This window comes from Parus major, chromosome Z (assembly GCF_001522545.3).
Source record: "Parus major isolate Abel chromosome Z, Parus_major1.1, whole genome shotgun sequence".
Taxonomy (NCBI): domain Eukaryota; kingdom Metazoa; phylum Chordata; class Aves; order Passeriformes; family Paridae; genus Parus; species Parus major.
In genome coordinates this window covers 65,698,516-65,718,129 of record NC_031799.1, presented here as the reverse complement: position 1 = coordinate 65,718,129, position 19,614 = coordinate 65,698,516, and positions in this window count along the sequence as shown.

Sequence of the window (19,614 nt, the reverse complement as noted above, 5' to 3'; positions counted from 1 at the left end):
ACCTCTAAAGCTCTCAGATCAAAGACACACTTATTTGTCAATGTTAGCTTAGCTACAAAAGATATACAGAAACAATAGCTTACTGCGTTTCAGAAAAAACACTGACCGTAAGATAGAAAATGGTTTGACAGCTGTAAGATCTTCCTGTGATGAAAACTGCTAAAAAAAAAAAATAAAAAATCATGACTTCTTTTTTTTGTGATGTATATATTTATAGAAGAAACAAAGGACAAAATATGGATATTATTAGACTAAACTCCAGAGAAATATGTCGTAGCAAAATTAAGACGGAACAGAGAAATAATGATTATGAGAAATAGTGAAACATAAGTGACTGGATTTATTTTTGTTGCCCAAAATGACTATGTCGAAGACTGGGCTTAGAAGACTGATGTCTGATTATCTGCTCCATCAAGAGCCTTGCAGTGTAGGACTTTGCATTCATTCAGGCAAAGCTGGCCACTGGAACTCCTTATGATTAAATATCTTTAGCTTGATTCTGATATAAAAAGTAAAAAGAATAGTCTGTCTTTTTTTCCCTGTTTTGACTGCTTATTCTGCAACTATGTAGAATTATGTAGGAACAGAAGTTAATAACTAACAGGCAAATTAATTTGTAAAAGTTTGTCTCTGACAGTCCTATCAAGAGAAAGAACCATTTTTATCCTATTAAGTTGATTTCTTCAATAAGATGAATTTGTTTTAGAAGAATGCTATTTAAAGTACAAATATTCAGCGTTTTCCAGGGTAAGAAAGTTTGTGGGGTTTTTTCCCCACAAACTCTTAAGACTCTTTGAATAACAAGGCTTGTTGCTCCATCACTAGTTTCAAATACAAGTAAATTTAAGAAAGTATTAATGACCTTCATTTTAGTCCTTAAAAAAAATACCAATCTAGTTTCAATATAGATTATACATCTATATTGATAGATGTATTGATAGATTATATCAATATATATATATTTTATATTATATATAAAATTGCAAGAGATGTATTCATCACAAGGGCAATTTTACACCTGAAGAATCAGGAGACTTCAGTAGGTGTCTCTGAAGTTACTGTGTATCCAGCACTTCCTCTTTTACATGATGTTTTGAAACTGCACACTTCACTCACCCATATTCTGGCGTTTTGTCCTGCATAGAAATAGCTCACCTTACAGAAAAATATACAATAAATAATTGGGAAGTGGATGATCTGAAGTATCAGCAATTTTGAGTAGATTTCATATGATTTCAGATTGTCTGACTGTAGTAAAGTAGATGAAAGAAATTTTGAAGAATAAAAACTTTCAAGATCTGAATGATATTTATTAGATTAAATATTATAAAATAACGCAAAAAATATCATCTCAATAATATGGATTTTATATAAAGAATGTATTTATTAAAAAGGCAGGGTTTGGTTTTACATTTCAAAGATGGCAAATAGTTAAATTTAGAAAACAGGACACATGAAGGACAATGACAGATTGAACTGTTAATTTTTTTCTATTTTTTTTTTAACATTGAGAAATATTGACACTATTCAAGATTTATTGATTCACTCTTATGTGTTCAATAACCAGAAATGTAATCTCCATGTCTAATCATATGATGGGTTATTTCACCCACATAAAGCAAATGGACCATATGTTTGACTTCAAAATTAATTCATTATCATATGAATTAATGCCAGGTTTAGTTTCTGGACAAAATATTCAGCAAGAGAGAAAAACATTGACATTGGGAGCCTATTTTGCTGGAAAGTTAATGGCAATCTTTGCTCAAGTGGTAGGATATTTAGATTTAATTCCAAAAGAAATTAGTGGCCTGAATTTGCTTTTCTAAATTCAAGCAACTGCTCAAGAAGGTATATCAGAATCTACCTTGAACCATGTCTCTTGTGCATAGTTTAACACGTGACCAGTGTCAGTTCTTTTAACACTACTTAAATAAAAAAATAGTTATGATGTACTTAAATGCCACTACCTAAATAACAAAATAGTATTGAAATTGAAGCAAGCATTGGAACAGTTCTCCCTAAGTGAGATTTTCAGGATACATATCAGCATGGAGTTTCCACTCTTTCTGAGGCAAAACACTGTGCTACTTCTATACTTGCAATCACTTGTGTGTATTAGTAATTAGTATTACACCCAAAGTTATCATAACTGTCTTACGCTCTAAATTATGTGAAACCAAAATATCCTGTGAGAATTTATGTATTTCAAGCTCACAAAATCATGAAATCTTCAATGAGTAAGATCACTACTTAATTTTCCTTGAGATTTGGGTTCAGAGTGGGGTTGCCTCCAATTTTATGGGCTGTATTTTGTTTACAAAGTTGGTCTATAAAGACAGAACAGAATTTACTCAAAGATGACTGGATCAAAGCTGAGGAAATGACTGAACAATTGTGAGTGTCTGGAGCAAGAAGGCGATGAAACAGGAAGTAATTATTAGGCTTTGAATTTAATAATAATTCTGGTAAAATTCTAGTATTGATCTTAAAAGAATGACACCTTGGAGCTTTCATGACACCCTTCTATTAGCGTAAGTAAGCACTGAATGAATTTCTTCAGAAAGTACAAACCATCTAGAACACATTCCCATGTGCCTCTGCTGAACCTCTATGCCTTAACCAGTTAATACCTCAGATCATACTCAGATGAACTATCTCAATGGAGTAGCTACTGAAAAAACTTAAATGAGATTGTGAAATGTAAAGCTGACTGGGAAGTAGATACATTTACATATTTATTAGTAAAAAAGCAATAAAATCCTCAGAAGAAAATAGTATATTACTAATGAGTGAATTTGCCAAAATTGATCAGTTAGGATCTGGGATAGAAGGAATTCATTAACGCATTGGGCTGGAGCTTATCTGGCTCTACAGCTTCGGCCTGCGACAGGAGCGGGTCACACCCCAGGAGCAGGATGACCTGAGGTGTGACTAGAGCACTTGCTCTACGGCTTTTTGGCTGTCAGTCTGCACTCTGAGGAAACAAGGATGAGAGGGAGGTCTTTTGCATGGGAAAATAGAGGATTTATTGCTCTGGGGAGTCTGGGGGCAAATTTTGGCACACCTGAACTGGGAAAATGAACTATTGTTAAACTACATGTAAATTGATAGCCAAAAAAAGGAACAAGAAAGTCAGTGTCATTTTCTTTATATTTCAGTCATAATTCATTGTATTCACTGAACTGATTATTTCAAGTTTCGTATCTCTTTTTTTACTACCGTAGGTGTATACAATCAGATCTTGTGGGCTGTAAGTAGTAAACAGCTGCAAATTTTCTTCATCTATTTAAAAAAGAGCTAGTGGGATTACAAATTATTTTGCTTATTTTCCCACCAACTCCTTGGTTCATTCTTCAATTATTATTTATATTCCAACATTTATTTACCTTTCAAAACATGAGTTTTCAATGGCATATGTATATAAATAAGATGTAAAGACTCTACAATCACAGACCTACTTAGTATACCTTCTTCTGCCTTTATGATCCTCACCATCTTTTTATTTCTTCCCACTCAGTTAACTCACTTTTGCACATGCTCATTTCAGTTTTGTTTCACAGTCTCCAGCACCACAGAACCATTTAATACCCTCTGTTAACCCACAGTACAGCCCTAAGTTGCTCTTTTGCTGTCTGCTTTTCCTGTCCACTGGAGAAGAAAAAACATAGATTCAACACATTTAGTTTTTCAGAAGAGAGGAGATTTTGGGCTCTTTGAGTGACTGAGCAGAAACAACAGAAAAAAGTGGGATGGCATCAGAGAAAATTGGTACAGAAAGACACGCTCACTCTCTAATACCACAAAAACCACAATAGCTTTGCTCATTTCAAAAAGACAACTGAAGTGTCATGTCGGTTTCTTTTTATATCATTCTAGAATGAGAAAGCAACCTCGATAGCAACAAAATTTTAGCTTTTTTCTGTTTGGTTTTTCTCCTCTGCTCAGCTGGAAGCAGTGGGAAGTTAGAATCTGATCCAGCCAGCTACAGGGCCATTTTCTCCCCTTAGTCACACAGCTTTAGTTAGCATGGGTAAAGCCAGATGGAGCTAACTCAGGAGCACTGGTGTATCTAAGCAGGGAATTTGGACCACACTATTCATATGAATTTTGGATCATAGTGGGCAGATAGAGGAATACAAAGTAGAGTAATGTGCAGGAAATGCAGCTGAGGCTGCACATATCCATCTTTCTTGTTGCTAATTACTCCTTCTCAAAAGCTGCTCATTCAGTGGTGTTCCCTGATTCTCTCACATGACTGTAGTGATTGTGCTATTGGTGCTGCACTTCAAACATCCCAAATTATCTGTTCCATTAAGTGATTTTGATCACATTTGCTTACATCAAGGGTTAGGAGTAAATTCCACACATCCTGTGGCATCTCACATTCCCTAGTTTCTGTTGGTGTGATCTCCAAGAAAATTCAATGCTAACGCCAAAGGCACTGACTGAGCAAACTTCAATTCTGAAAGTCAAAAGGTTCAAAGCCAAAACAATGGACCAACTGTTCCTACTGGAACAACAGAAAGAAAATGTGAATAACAAGGACTCGAAATGTCTTTCTTCATTAAAATCATGTCTGTGTGGTGTTTTCCTTCTTGAAGACTCTGCATCATTTAAAGATACATTAATTTATGAAGTACAATCTTTGGAGCATTTCAGAGCCTCTTTAAAATCCCATCAGTTTTTTACCCTGTTTAGAATGATGAAGCTAACAGAAAAAAAAAATGCTGCTTTCTGTTGGGGAGGAGGAAACCGGGAAAACTTATGAATATGATTGTTTAGCAAAAGATTTTGAAAATATGAAGCCTAGAATCGAAGTAGAAATGAGAGCTAGCTCTGAGTCATGGGATACCGAGTGCTATCCAAAGAACAGTAGCCTAGCTAGCTAAAGGAGAATCCCGGTTGATGATACAATGTCCTTCTGCTGATAAAGAATCCAAAGGTCCAGCAGCAAGATAAGCATTTGTAAAGCTTTAGAAGTTGAAATGTAACTGTATGGTAATACAGTAGTTCTTATAGGGTATATGTAAATTCTTTAGTGGGTGTATCTCGTAGTGATTCGTTACTAGGAATTAGAATATTCACTATAGAAAGACGTATATTGTATTGCAACAGGAACTTTGCTCTCTTGTTTTCCCTACTCTTACTCTCTTGCACTTACGCTCTTGTTTTTCCCCCTCTTACCCCTCTCTTGTCCTCCTCCTCTCTCCTAAGCCTCTCTGGTTCCCCCTGATCTCTCTCATACTCTCTTGATCCCTCCCTCTCCATCTCTAACCTCACCTCTCCTGCTCTCCCTGCTCTCTCTCCCCTCCCCCTGACCACGTGGATGCTGAGTCTGGGGGCGGACACGGGTCTCTCCCTCTCTTTACCCATATAATAAACTGCTTATACCTGAACAGCTTGACCCTGGAGAAGCCTCTCACCACGTGCGAGTGTTTTGTACTGCAATAGCTTTCTATCCAGATGAATGATAGACAAGCTCTTACTGGGGAAACCAGTCTACTCCCAGTTATATCTAAAAGAGAAATTTACTTTGGCTGAGAGGCCAAGCTTACTGCTGGTACATAAATATGATACCAGATTGCATACATTACAATGCATATCATTGTAAATATGTACCACCAGGTCAGTCATCAAGTGAAACAAACTTTCCTGAAGAACTGTCCTTAACAGTTCACAGACACATGAGTAGGTAGGGGTCTGCTCAGCTTTTCTTAAACAAAATTGTGATTTAGAATTTAAATTTCTATCTGAAAATAATTTGAAATACTTGAAAATAATTCTGTGAATTTATCAAAAAGAGCAGAAAACCTTATATAAAACTATGATTCTTTTTACCTTCATATTTCATTGTGCTTTCTGTGTGAAGGAATAATGAAGTGTTATATTATCTAGAGCTCCTGAAACTACTATGAAATGCACATGACTGAAGGAAAGAAAGTAAGAAACAATGAAGAAGGAATTAAAGTCTTATCTATGCTTAATCTTTTGAGACTTATTTCATTCCAACAGAGTTTGTGAAAAAAAATAAATTTCAACATTTAACCTAAAACATCGGGTTATTTTCGTATTTTTAGTCTACTGGTATTAATGTATAATCAGGGTTGGATTCCAGCTTTAAATTGCAACTTAATGATTTTGCCTTTTGCTTCCTCATTTCACTTAGTAGTTTTGAGTAAAAGTTACACATGATTGAATTACACTTCTCTGAAGGGACCCTAATATTTAATAACTGAAGTGGCTGCAAAATAACATGCCTAGATAAGTCTTTGCCACTCTCAGCTGCAAAACTCAATGATTTCATAAGAGTTGGTGTTGGAGTCTGAGACACAGGGTACTGAGCCATCAGATCTTGGGACTTAGTGATAGTTTTGGGTCATTGATGGGAAAGGAAGACACACTCTATGATTAAGAGTGAATATCTCTGCCCCTCGGCCCATTGGAATATCAACCCATGTAAGTGTGGAAGTTTCCCCAGGATAATAAAATTGAAAGGCAGCTCAGGTTTATAGCAATGTGCCTGTCTCTCTGTTAAGGTCCTCTGTGCTTTTTCAATTGCAGTTTTTGCTTCTGGAGTCAGTTCCCTGGGGAGAAAGCAGCTCTCTCTCCCCTTTCAATAAATTGAGCAGGGGACTCAGATCTTTATTAGTGGGACCTAGCCAGGGTCTGACCCAGTTCAGTGATCCACACAGGGAATGGAGATCTGCTAGAGTTTTGGGATTTCTAATGATTTCTAATCTCTACGGAACCACAGTCCATGTGGTGATCTCCAGGACCAGTATTTCCAAGGCAGCATCCTTTGAACTTTGTCCTCCTGCAGTTGGAATCCAGCAGAGGTTAAAACTTCAACCACTAGGTCAAATGTGTGTTGGAGTATAGTGTCATTGGGACAGCACACTACAACATCATCCACATAGTGCAAAATGATGGCATCTCTTTTTTCAGCGCAAACAGGAGATAATAATGACACTACATACCACTGGCAGATAAAAGGATTGGACTTCATCCCCTGAGGTAATACTGTCCAGTGGTATTGTTTCATTGGGGCTCCCCGGTTAACTGTGGCGATTGAGAAAGCAAACCGTGGTGCAGCTGCTGGGTGTAAGGGAATTTGATAGAAACAATCTTTAATGTCCAGAACTACCAATTGCCAATTTTGTGGGAGCATTGCTGGAGAGGGCATCCCAGGTTGGAGTGACCCCGTGTCCTCAATTTTCTTGTTTATTTCTCTCAAATGCTGTAAGAGGTGCCACTTATCTTTCCCTGGCTTCTTTATTACAAAGACTGGGGAATTCCAAGGGCTGGTTGTTTCCACTATGTGGCCTTTGGCTAATTGTTCCTCCACAATCTCTTCAAGCACCCTGAGCTTTTGTTTATTCAGAGGCCACTGATTTACCCATACTGGATTATCATCCAGCCACGTTAACTTTTGGGTGGAGCACTCCACAGTGGCCCCTTCTAAAAATCCTGGGGGGTCTCAGGAATGGTTAGTTTAACTCCCCACTGGGACGTGGTGTCTCCCCTACAGGGGGCACTTGTAGTCAGTGAGAAACAGACAGACACCAGCCAATCTTCCATCCGGGCCCTCAATCTGAACCATGGCCTTACAGATCTTTTCCAGTTTTACCCCTCCCAACAGTCTGTATTTTGCCCGCCGCGGGTTGCAATTCCCAATGTGAATTTTCACACCCTTTCAGGTATGATAGTCACATCTGCCCCAGTGTAAATCAGACCTTCCACATAGAGATGATCTAATCCACGGGTTAGGTTGCATTCCTTGATGGGTTTATCCTCACCAACCACTTCTGCCCAGTAGACTCCTGGTGCTTTGTCATCTGCTGAGACCTCTGCTGGCAGAGGCATCACCTGGGCTATTATCTGCCCTTTGGTCAAAGAGAAGGGTGGCTGTGAACATTGTGCCAAGAGAATGAGGTGTGTTAGGTCTCCCTTAATTGTCATGGGAACCACCTCAATCTCCATGCGTGTGTGTGCTGTGTCCCCAGTAACAAAATACCTGCTATCCAGTCCTGCCATGTCTTGTGAATTGTCCTGCAGGTCCACTCCAATGACTGTCCAATGGGTAGACATGAAATGAAAAGCTTCTGCAGTTACAAGTCTGGATCACTTTTGAGGCTGTCAGATCTTAATAGGCATGTCTTCCCCATAAATTTTTTTTTTTGCAGTCCCACACCTCGCTTCCCTTCCTCCCCCTTTTCAATTAAATAGAGGCTTTTTTAATCTGCTACATTTGTGTCTTTGCACTGGGCAGGAAAGCGCTTCACTTCCAGTTTTTTTGTTGATTAGCTTCAGTTTCTTTTTGGTGTTTCGTTTGGTGCTGGCTTTGAGGGCACTCTCTGTTGCAATGTCCTGGCCTTCTACACTGGAAGCAGATGATGTGCTGTAGCTGTTCTGCTGATGTCTGTAGCTTGTTCATTCCTGGTGTTGCTGCTGCCACAGTCCTTGCATTTGTCGGTCCTGGCTTCTTGTCGTGTGCACTATACAGATCTGCCTTCTTGGCACATGCTTCTAAAATATCTGCTATGGTAGGTGGAGGATTAATGGGCAGACCCAGGATCACTCTGTAGCAGGCCTTGTTGGCATTTCTCTGAGACATCTCTTTAATTAGTTCTGTCTGGATCACTGGTCCTGCCACCTACCTTTGTATTTGCACTTGAAGCCAGTCCAAAAACTGCAAAAAACTTTCTGATGGAAGCTGTTTAATATTAACATAACTAACTTGAGTTTCAACTGTTGGTAATTGGTTAAAAGTTTTTTCTGCTACATCACAGATCTTATCTGCAATAGATTTTGTTAATACTCGCACCTGGTCTTCAGGTTTAGCACACCTTCCTTCCCCGCACAGATACTCTAAAGTTATTTCATTATCCTCTGCATCATGTGCATCCTGGGTACTTTGTCCAAGCTCCACTAGGAGGATTCTCAAGGCTTTTTTCCATGAGCTTTCCCAAAGATGAAACTTGGAGGGAATTTCAAGACAGCAGAAAAGGTCTTTGAGATCAGCAGGAACTAGATCCTGCGATTTTAATGTAGCTCTTATTATTCCTTTTAATACTTCTCTATCTCTACCAAATTCCTTCTGTGCCTTGCATAATTCTTTCATATTATGGTAAGAAAATGGTTGATATTGCACTTGAATTCTTCTATTACCAGTATATACCACAGGAGCGTTTGTAAGCATATCTTCATCTTCCCCAGGGCCTGTATCTCCTGGGTTTCCCCACCCACCCCCACCAGGCCCAGGGGGCCTCGCTCCCCCACTGGGTCTGTGGAGGAGCCCAGCCCCATCCCCACAGGAACTGGGCAATGGCTCATTCCCCTCCCCCCACTGGGGGCAGGGTCAGGACACCCCTGCCCCCTTGCAGGAGGAAGGGGTAGGGCTTTCTCTTCCACCCCACCCCCTGACTCCTGGAGACAGGAGGAAGGGGCATGGGGAGCCGGATTTCAACATCTGGAGGCGAGGTTGCAGGGTGATGTCATGGAGGGCGGGAGCATGGTGGTGGGGGGAGGAAGGGGTTGTGGTGTCCTAGGGAAGGAAGGGGTTATGGGTGGGGTAAGGGTTGTGGGCAGAGACAGGTAGGCAGAAGGGATTATGGGAAGGGGAAGGGAAGTATGATGGAGGTCTCCCCATGTGGCCATCTGGCACATGGCCAGCACGATTTTGGGTCCCAGCCACATGGGGATAGGGGGGTTCATTGCCTTTAACAATCAGGATAGGAGGGTACAGGGAAAGACCCCTGATAGCCTGTGCCGCACTATCAGGGATAGGGGGCTGAATGAGACACATGGAACCAGGAATGGCATTGTCAAAATGCATTTCCTGAGTTTCTTGATCCGTTCTGTCTTTTTCAGCTCAGTAGAGGGTTTGGAAGAAAGTTAGGGGAAACTAATAGAACCTGCCGTGGCTGTTTTTTCACTTCTCTTTCCTTGTTAACCAGTTCTTTCCACATTAAAAGTAAAAATGAGAGATACTTTGAAGCAGATCTGTCTCCTTCCTCTACTTTAAGGATTAACAAGTTTGCGATCCTATCCCAAGCAGGAACAGAGTCCACATCTAGCATGTCAAGCTGTGGGATGAGACAGCCATGAGATAAAATGTTTCAAGTTATTTCTAGAAATCTTAACATTTGTGGTACTTAAAAATTCTTATAATTTGGCTTCCAAATTATTTTGGGGTGCAGACAGCTTGGATCCCATTTCTGCTGTAAAAAAGCTGTTAGCACAACTATTTTTTTATCTTCTTTCACTGCAAAAGCAACAAAGCCAGCAGTGGCAGGCTTCTCTCAGTTCGCCCCCCCCCCCCACACACACACCGGGGTAAGACACAAAGTGTTAGGCCCAGCCACAGCTGCTTCTGCTGAGCTGCTAAAACACACGGCCAAGGCCATGGTGGGGGCAAAACGCTGTCAGCCGATGTCGTGGCCATCGGGTCAAGTGGCTCCCGCTTGCCCCGGCCGTACGGCTGTCACATGTGGCTTGCCACAGCTGTCTCTGTGCCGAGTCCACCACTCGCACGGCCTGGGGCCACCTCTGTTGCAGCCGCCGGGCTCCCTGCTGCTCCTGCCGCTCGCCGCTGCCTGTGGGAACACCCCCGCCACAGGTACCGGCTCCACAGCATTCCATGGTGCCCGCGCTCGCTGCAGCCGCCGCCCCGGCACATGCCGCTCACCCGCAATGCCGGGCATGGGTTGAGACCGGTCCCACCGCTCCGCTGCTGGCCGGCCCTGCACGCTGGCTCCGCAGCCGCCACTGCCCATGCAGGCCGCGCCCAGGGGCCGCTCTGCCACTGCACGGGGTCGCCACGCCTCGCTGCTCCGCCACGGCTCCACACGCGCTGCCGACCTGGCTCTGCTCCCACCACTGTCAGCCGGTCTGATTCACTGCTTTTACGTCCTCAGTTGTCGCGGACACCGTAAGAGGATCCCTGTTCCTGAGACTGACCTTCTCCGGGCTTGAGAAGGCTACCAATCCCTCCTTTGTGAGCTGTGCCTGCGCTGTAGGTCGCAAGGTGGCTGATGTCCTCCAGGTTTGCGAAACACACATGTGAGTTTCCAGACGCTCTTGGGGAGTCTCTAAAAAGCCCCACCTTTGGGTGCCAGCTACTAGTTTTATTCCCCCTACTCCCCTGGGGCTGTATTCTGCCCAGCCATGGTCCAGAGGAGGGGGGTTATATCTAAATAGCAAGGATTAGAGGTAAAAACGAGGCTCTTCTCTTCCTGGGACAAGGTCACAGCTTTATTCAGGGGATCCAATGCAGAAAATAGGAAGAGACTGAGTCCCCGCTGCTTTTTGAAGCAGAGGGGAAAGGGGGAAGGGTTACAAATTACAGCCAGTAGAAAAACATTACAAGGGAGGAGTCAGGGGAAGAGACTAACCACTTTGCAGCTCAGAGGGTGTCTCTCCGGGTCATACCATGTTCCTCAATGCATTACAACAAAGTGGGACGCAGTGTTAATTCCAGCTAAAGAGGGGAAGGTGAGAACATGAGGAGGAAACAAGGTGGAGACACCGCGGTCAGTGGGGAAGCAGGGGCAGGAGGTGCTCCAGGCGCTGGAGCCGAGGTTCCCCTGCAGGCCGTGCTGATGACCATGGTGAAGCAGCCGTGCCCCGCAGCCCATGGGGATCCCCGGGGAACGCAGAGATCCACCCGCAGCCCCTGGGGGAGGTGCCCTGGGAGCGGTGGGTGCCTGGAGGAGGCCGTGATCCAGTGGGAGACCCGGAGGAGAGCGAGGGCCCTGCTTCCAGGCCGGAGCAGCCTGTCCTTGGAGGATGCAGCCCGTGGAAGAGAGAGCCCCGCTGCAGCAGTTTGGGGAGCGCTGTGCGCCCGTGGGGGCAGCTCCCGCTGCAGCAGCTGCGCTTTGGCTGCTGCTCTGAGAGCGGCCCCACGCCAGGGAAGTTCCCGGAGAGCTGTTTCCTCTGGGAGGGAACCCTCAGCCTCACAGGGGAAGGATTCCTCTCCCGGAGCAGTAGAAAATCCCAGTGATGAGCTGACCGTGTCTGGTCTCCCTGCGCTGTCGGTGGGAAGGAGGGAGGGACTGGGAGGACACGGTGTTTTAAGGGCTTATTTTACTTCTCGTTATCCTCTTCTGATTCTGTTAGTAATAAATTCACTTTGCAACTTTAAGTTAAGACTCCTTTGCCTTTGACCAGACCTTAACTCATGAGCCCTTCATTGTTTTTTTTCTCTCTCCTCTGCCCAGCTGTGGCAGGGGAGTGTGAGCGAGTCACTCTTGTGGGTGCCTGGTACTGGGACAGTGTTTCTTTATTTGCTTAGGGTTTTTTCCCTCTGCATTCTAGGTTCATGGCTTCTATATAAAAGCAAGGAGCAATGTCTTAGTGCTATTTGCTGTGAACTGTCTTCCCCTTCTCTCAACTGAGAACTGTTGTTTTGAAGGACAATTACTGCTAAGATCTCTCTATATATATATATTGTTTTGTTCCTGCCTAAGTTATTCAGGTATTTCAACATCTCATTATTAAATCAAATTCCAATAAATTTTTGGCAAATTTAATTTTCTGCTACCTTGTTGCTCTTGCCTAAGTGGTCTAACTCTTTTACCTACTTCATAGATGCAAACCATTTTGTAATTATTTTGGAATGCATCTGGCAAATTAGCTGTTCCTTGGATAGCTAAGCCTTTACTATCTACCCTGAAGTTTGCTTTATGTGATTTTGGATATCTGTGTGGACTTATAATTGCTTGTCAGAGACATCAATTGACTCCTTGAAGCTGCACTCGAACTTGATGTATTTGTTTTTAAGCCCTTACCCAATTTTCCTGATATCAACCATAATTGAACTGTGATTGAAACTCATAGTAGCTTATACTTTCTCTGCACACAGATAAGCTTTTAAAAGTGTGGCCAAGGCTTGTTCTGATTTTCAGGTCATTTGCCACTGTACTTGAAAATTATGTCTAGAGTCTGTTCTGTGAGCAGAATAAGCTTGGTACACCAAGCACTGCAGTCTGGAACCTACCATAAGAGAATAGGCAGTTACTGTTGTCACTTTTTGTTTTCTAAATTGAGCTAAGTGAAACAATTAGTTGTTCCCATCACCAGTGATGTAAAATCTTTGAATTTTATTGCAGACTGAGTAGAGACTTCCACTTTGTTTCTTTATTTTTCTTTTGTACCTAGATAGTTTTTAGTTTATTGACCGAGGATAATATCACCAAATATTAAAAGCTTTTTATGTACACAACTTTACTAAATCAGTAAAATATATTGAGATAATAGATGTTGATTTTGCCAGGGTTGTAGTTCTCAAAACTCTTCCAAACCTAGTAAAAATACTAAATTTTTTTTTGTTATTATTAAACCAAATTAAAAATGTTAACTCTAAATCTCAAAACCCTGCCTAAACTTATTCCTGTCCCAGGTGTCTTTCCTGCTTTCTGGTGAATTGTGAATGTGCACAATTCTTCAAACCCTTAGAATGTGCCTAATCCTTCGAAGTTTGGGTTTTTTGGTTTGTTTTTGTTTCTTGTTTTTTTTAGAAAGGATGTAAGCTGAGATCTGGAAATTGGTTTTCCCAAAGAATAACTCCATTACTAAGGGATAATGCTGTTGATGGACTGGGCTTAATAGCAAGTCATATTAAGGCAATTATAGTTGTAACAGGTGTTTCAGGGATAACTATTAGAGTGCCTTCTAGTATTTCAAATGTACAATTGTATTTTAATCCAAATAAAGGCCCTATCTGCCAGTATATTTGTAAATAATGTTTATATTTTTTCCATTCATGTTTCTGAATATTCAAGTATTTCAATGAAAATTCCTTGGATTTTGTGGCACATTGTTTTGCTTTGTGAGAGAGCTGACATTACAGAACTGAGAATTAAAGATTCAAGCACTTAGGAAGCATACAAGGTAGCATAGTTTCTCTCCATAATTGTCCTTTATAGTACTCCAATTAAAATTTCCTTTTTCAAGGCCCTTCATTACTTAATCCATTGTGCAGCATTTCTTAGGCAATCAAGGATTTAATGTATGTCCTAGTACTTCAGCAACTTTATAATATTTGCTGCAATATTTACACTTCATCCTCTGTTCAGTAAAAGATAAAGAAGCTACCCAGTATAATAAATGGGCAGAGTGTTTTGGTTGGTTGATTAATTTTGATTTGGGAGTTTCTTTTGCAGCTAAGGATGAAATAGAGTGAATTGGAATTATTACTTTAATTATATCCAGCCTAATAAGAAGACAGTTAAAAATCTGAAAAAATGTGTTGATGTAGAAAATATCTTTAGGGAAATATTTCTGTCTCTGAGGTATGTGTCTTGAGAAATTCAGAGAAGAAAAACATATCTAGAACATTTTCTGGATATGAAAGTGTTATATAGAACCCTTAAACCATTGTTGCAAACTGCATTGGCAGTAACAGTCTAAATTTATTTCTCTATATAAGTAAACTATTTGTAATTTTTAGGTTGCTTTCCATCCACATTATATTCAATCCTATTATATGCCTCTTCCTTTCTGGCACACCATTTATAATATTCTTAACCTCCTAAAACATGCATATATGAGTGTTGCCATCCATTCTCTAAGCAGTTAATGATATTTTTACAATAATAATCTATTTTTAACTTTCCTCGTGTAGTAGTCAAAATGTATACAAAGATTAACTTTTTATACAGTAAATGCATTCAGTTAAGAGCTTATAAAAGTACCTTACATCAGCAAATGTGTTTATTATGAAGTTATTTTCTTACCAGAAGTTTAAAGAAATTATATCCTGGATATAGCATGACTAAGCTTTAATTCTTTTCAAAGTAAATGTGGAGTTTTACAGTTCAATCAATATGTTATGCATCTGTGCTGTATTTATTTTAAAATTATACCAAAGAATTTAATGTCAGACAATACAAATTTTATAGTTACTAGAAAAATCATAAAAAAATAAACCAAGTAAAATAAAAATAGATTTTTTTAAATAATTGTAAAATTAAACATAGGTGGGAAATGCAAGAAAATAGTCTTTTTTCTTAGGTGTAGTCTTGTCAATCTGTTTGCACATTCAGAAGGGCACTAGACCAATTCAACGAAAACAAAAGGTCTTGTCCACAGTATGTTGTCAATGTTTCTCTTGACTGTTGAGACTGATAAAAAGAATATTAGTGATGAGTGAGTTACTCTACATGAATTTTTTAATGGAGAACGTAAAACTGAATGCAATTACTGATTAATACTAGAATTGTACACTATTCCTGCAAAGGAAAACATAAAAGAGAACTTCTGCAAATAAAACTAATATAGCTTCTCTTCATAATAACTGGCAAATGATACTTTGCAAAATTCTTTAAGATGGGGAAAACAAAAAGGCTGATGGCTCATGCAACATCCTTTTTTCAACCCAACACAGAATTGAAGAGCAATTCATAGCAAATCAAGGTCAGTGGGTCCTATGCTGTATCTGGAAACAGTTTTTGAAATTGAAAGTAATTGTTACACAGCAAATGTTGTCCTGGTAAATAAATATTTAATAAAAACTCTTCTGAGTGGTAAAATATTCATGGAGTGATGGCAATATCTTTTTTCTAGCTGCATTAATTAAAGCAGCAGATGAAGAGTACAGATATATATAAAACACCTAATGCACAATTCCCTATCATATATAAAAAATTGCCAGGTGAAAAATACAAGTTTCAGCGTCAGTATTTCATGCCTGTATCGTCCCATGTAAGTACCAAGTACACAGAGTTTTAGGCATTTCTTATTCCATTAGAGAAAACGTGTTTCTTTTCATGGCTGCATTTTTCTTATAGTGTAAAATCATGATGTTCGTTTAATTTTTATTCATCTCTTCAGAGCAAAATCAACTTTTTTGTTTGTCTAGAATGTTTTATTGTAGAACTCAGCAGACAGAATATTTTTCAACATTCCACTTTTAATTAACTTGCTCTACAAACAAAGTCAACTATATGAACACAGTTTATCCACAGTATGCATATTCAGCTAGGAGGCAGATAATTATTGCTCACTGCAGAAATACTGTTATTCTACTTGCTCATGTAAAACCAACTTTAAATGTAATTTTACAGAGATAATAATTACACACCACCATACCATCTTAAGATGCAGCAATTACACAGAGGAACTTCTCATTAAACCAAAGGTCAGAGGTGAGAGATGATCACTAATTCTTACTAATACAAGCTTAAATTAGTTTAAGCTAAATGTAATGATCTGATAATCATGAAAATGGGGACAGTAAAAGCATAACAGCTATTGTGGTACACTTCCAAACAGAATCATGCAGTCTGTAAATGGAACAGTGTCACTTTCAGCTCCCATTCTCTCTCGCTGTTGGGTATTTCTTCTGGTGTATTCCAGGAAGAAACATAGCACAAAGTAGCTGCTATGCCTGTTACAGGATAAAACTACCTTTTTAAATAAACTAGTGACAGCTTTGGAACATTAAAATATATTGTTTCAATTAAAAGAAATAACCACAAAATAATCTTTAAACATTAAGAGAAAATTGCATTTTCAGTGCAAGTGTTGTAATAGCTTTAAACATATTTACTTCTGAACATTTAGCAGTTCATAGAATGCAGCAGAAAAAGAAAGAACAACAGTTGAGTAATTCTAAATTAGTCATTAAAAACACTGTTTCTTGAAGTTTCAAATACCCCTTTCAGTGTGATTCAATCAAGACCTCTTTAATCACTAGCTGAATTCTCTTTATTTTTCATTTTTTCCTCCCCTACTTTTTCTTCCATAAATACATAGATTTCATATATTTTCTGTTTATTTCAAATCAAGTGTTTGACTGATGAATTCATTGACAAACAGCTTAGATTTGAATGGACATACTGGAAAACAAATATTGACCAAAGGCAAAGACAAAAAATAATTACATTTCCTAGAAAAATGTTGTGTACAAAAAAAAAATTACATACAAATGTTTTCTTTCAATATATCAGACATAAAAGCATCAGACAAAACCTTTAAGATCTTTGTGTATGCTGTGTAATTACTCAAAAGGCAAATTCAGGGAAGAAAGTTTTTAAGATTCATTTCCTAATGAATCTGAGCTATAGAGAAAGTAGTCATGCTAAATAGCATTTATTTTCTGCATAATTTAAGCAGTACTATAACAGAACTACTGAGCTTAAGTTGCATCTTTTCTATAAATCCTATCTGTGTATGTGCCAGAAAATTATTTCAGCAATGAATTGGTCAATAAATTAAGGAGACAAAATGTACCTAACAAATACATCCAACACATACACATCACTGTTCATCTCTGCAATTTGCCAGCCATGTCACAGCAGATTGTACAGGGGGAAGAAGAGCAAAGCCTTTCTTTGAATTTAGCTGGCTGTTTTCTAGCTTCATGTGCAGAGAAAATATGTCCTTATTTAATAGAAAACTGTTCTACTATGGGTAGCTGGGACCATCCCCAAGGGACTGTGCTACCAGGCATGCAATGGCTTGCATGAATATCAACAAACTGCTTCTGCCACATCAGGTGGCAGCTCACACACAGGCACTGCTGTGTTTTCAGATGCTGACACAGCCTATGTATGTCTCACCTGCATACCCAATGGGGGTGATAAATTACTTCGTATCATGGGTCATAATAATAAAAACATGAACATGTGTTTTCAAAGTTTCCTGCATTTTATTCTCAGTTAAAATACAGTACAGTGTAAGTTGTTTATCTAATTCCAGGTAAGTGAATTACTCTCATCTGCATTCAAACTTAAGATAAAATGATTTTTTGTGTTGAATTTTAATTCTGATGCCATATATGAAGGCATTTTAAGACACATAAATATGTTTGAATAGGGGGAATCTTACTATCTTTTTGCTTAGCTTTGGCAAAACATTTTTCTAGTAGGTGAAGTCTTCCTTAATCTTCTGTCTTTTAATACCATCATTTCTGAGGGGGCTTGTTTTCTCATAGGACTCACTTATTTGAGAATAACCCTTGAGGTTGAATAAAATAGCTCTCTATAATGAACACAATAAAAAATATCTTCAAGGTCACAGAAATTATTCTGTTGATATGTGGGGAATATCTATGGTTTCAAAGTGCTTTTTTAGGGGGGAAGGAGTGGTTTGCCCTTTCTCTGTAGGTGTCAGTTGTTACAAGCTACATGCACGAAAAGATTTAACAAGATGAATCAGCAAATCCAAATCCTTAGTATTACATCAAGTTGTCAGGTTTATGAGCTGCAGGGGAAGATGACTGATGTGCTGCCCAAGACTATATAGATACATATGGTTGATAGTTCTCATAAGATTTTACAACGGGACATAGGTTTTGAAAGACCTTTGTTCCCCATTACTTTGTAGGGAAAAAAAGTTCCTTTTTTACAACAGTCAGTAAACAATCTCATTCCCCATGCTCCTTCTAGTCCTGTGTACATTGCCATAATTTATGAAAACGTGTTATAGACGTAACTCATTTTTTTACTCCTATTACAGTTTTCTACTGGATATTTGAAACGCTCCTGCTTTGAAGTCAAGTCACTCATGTCACAAATGAGATATTTTAGGATAAAATCTCCTATCTCATTTTTAATATGCTTTGAAATGAGCATCCAAAGTATGATTACCTCCTTGGAGATATAAGAAATGAATGCAAATACTACAAATTAGGCCATAGGAGATGAGAAGTGTAAGCATTCAAAGAACGTCCTAAGAGCTTGAAAGGTTTACTTTTCCTAATTCCTAATGAGTACAATGCATATATATATATATATATATATGAATATATATATTCATATTCTAAAGGCAGTAGGAAACTGTGCTCTACTTAGTAACCACTTGCATAGTTGAAGATTCATTTTTCACAGTTTGATTTATCCTGGAGCCACACACTCTTCTTTTTGTTGTAGGCTTTGATGTCTAAAGCAGCAAGAGAATGTGTAAACATCTCCTATTTCATAAGCGCTTTAATTCAGTGGATGTCAAAATACTCAGGAAAAAAATAAAACAAAATGATAAAAGCTGTCTGAATTAAACCCCAGAAATTTTAGCAAGCATGGAAGTTACTACCCTGAAAGGAGAAGAAGAATAGTATCAAAATAGAACACAAAATAATGGCTGTGCAGGCACAGCTACAGGAGGCTATTTTATATTGATAATGTATCACTAGTTTGAAGACCAGAGTTTCTTCTCCAAAGCAAACAAAATGGACAATGTGCAAACCTAAACAGACAGGTGAAACACATTTATCAATATTGAAACTTCTAAGCAGCTTATATCTCTTAACAATTTAATAAAAAGTAAAATGGGAGAAGATTTATGATAATTAATAAATAATATATTAATAAAAACTGTTTGGAAAAAATACAATTATAAACTATTCAAAAGTTAGCAAAGACAATGAAGAAAAAATTTAAGGATCTTAACCTATTGACAATTTACAAACTTTTCCCAGAGGCATGACATCCAAAAGACCAGAACTTATCTAAGAAAACAACTGAGGCTCTGAATCTACTACAGTGAAACATACTTCTGCTAATTCTGATATGTCAGATTCTCAATATCTGGGTTCAAGTCTTTAATGTTACAAACCATGAGTGTTCTCTTGCATTTTTCTTGTGTGCTTCTAGTTTTCTCTTTTAAATTAAT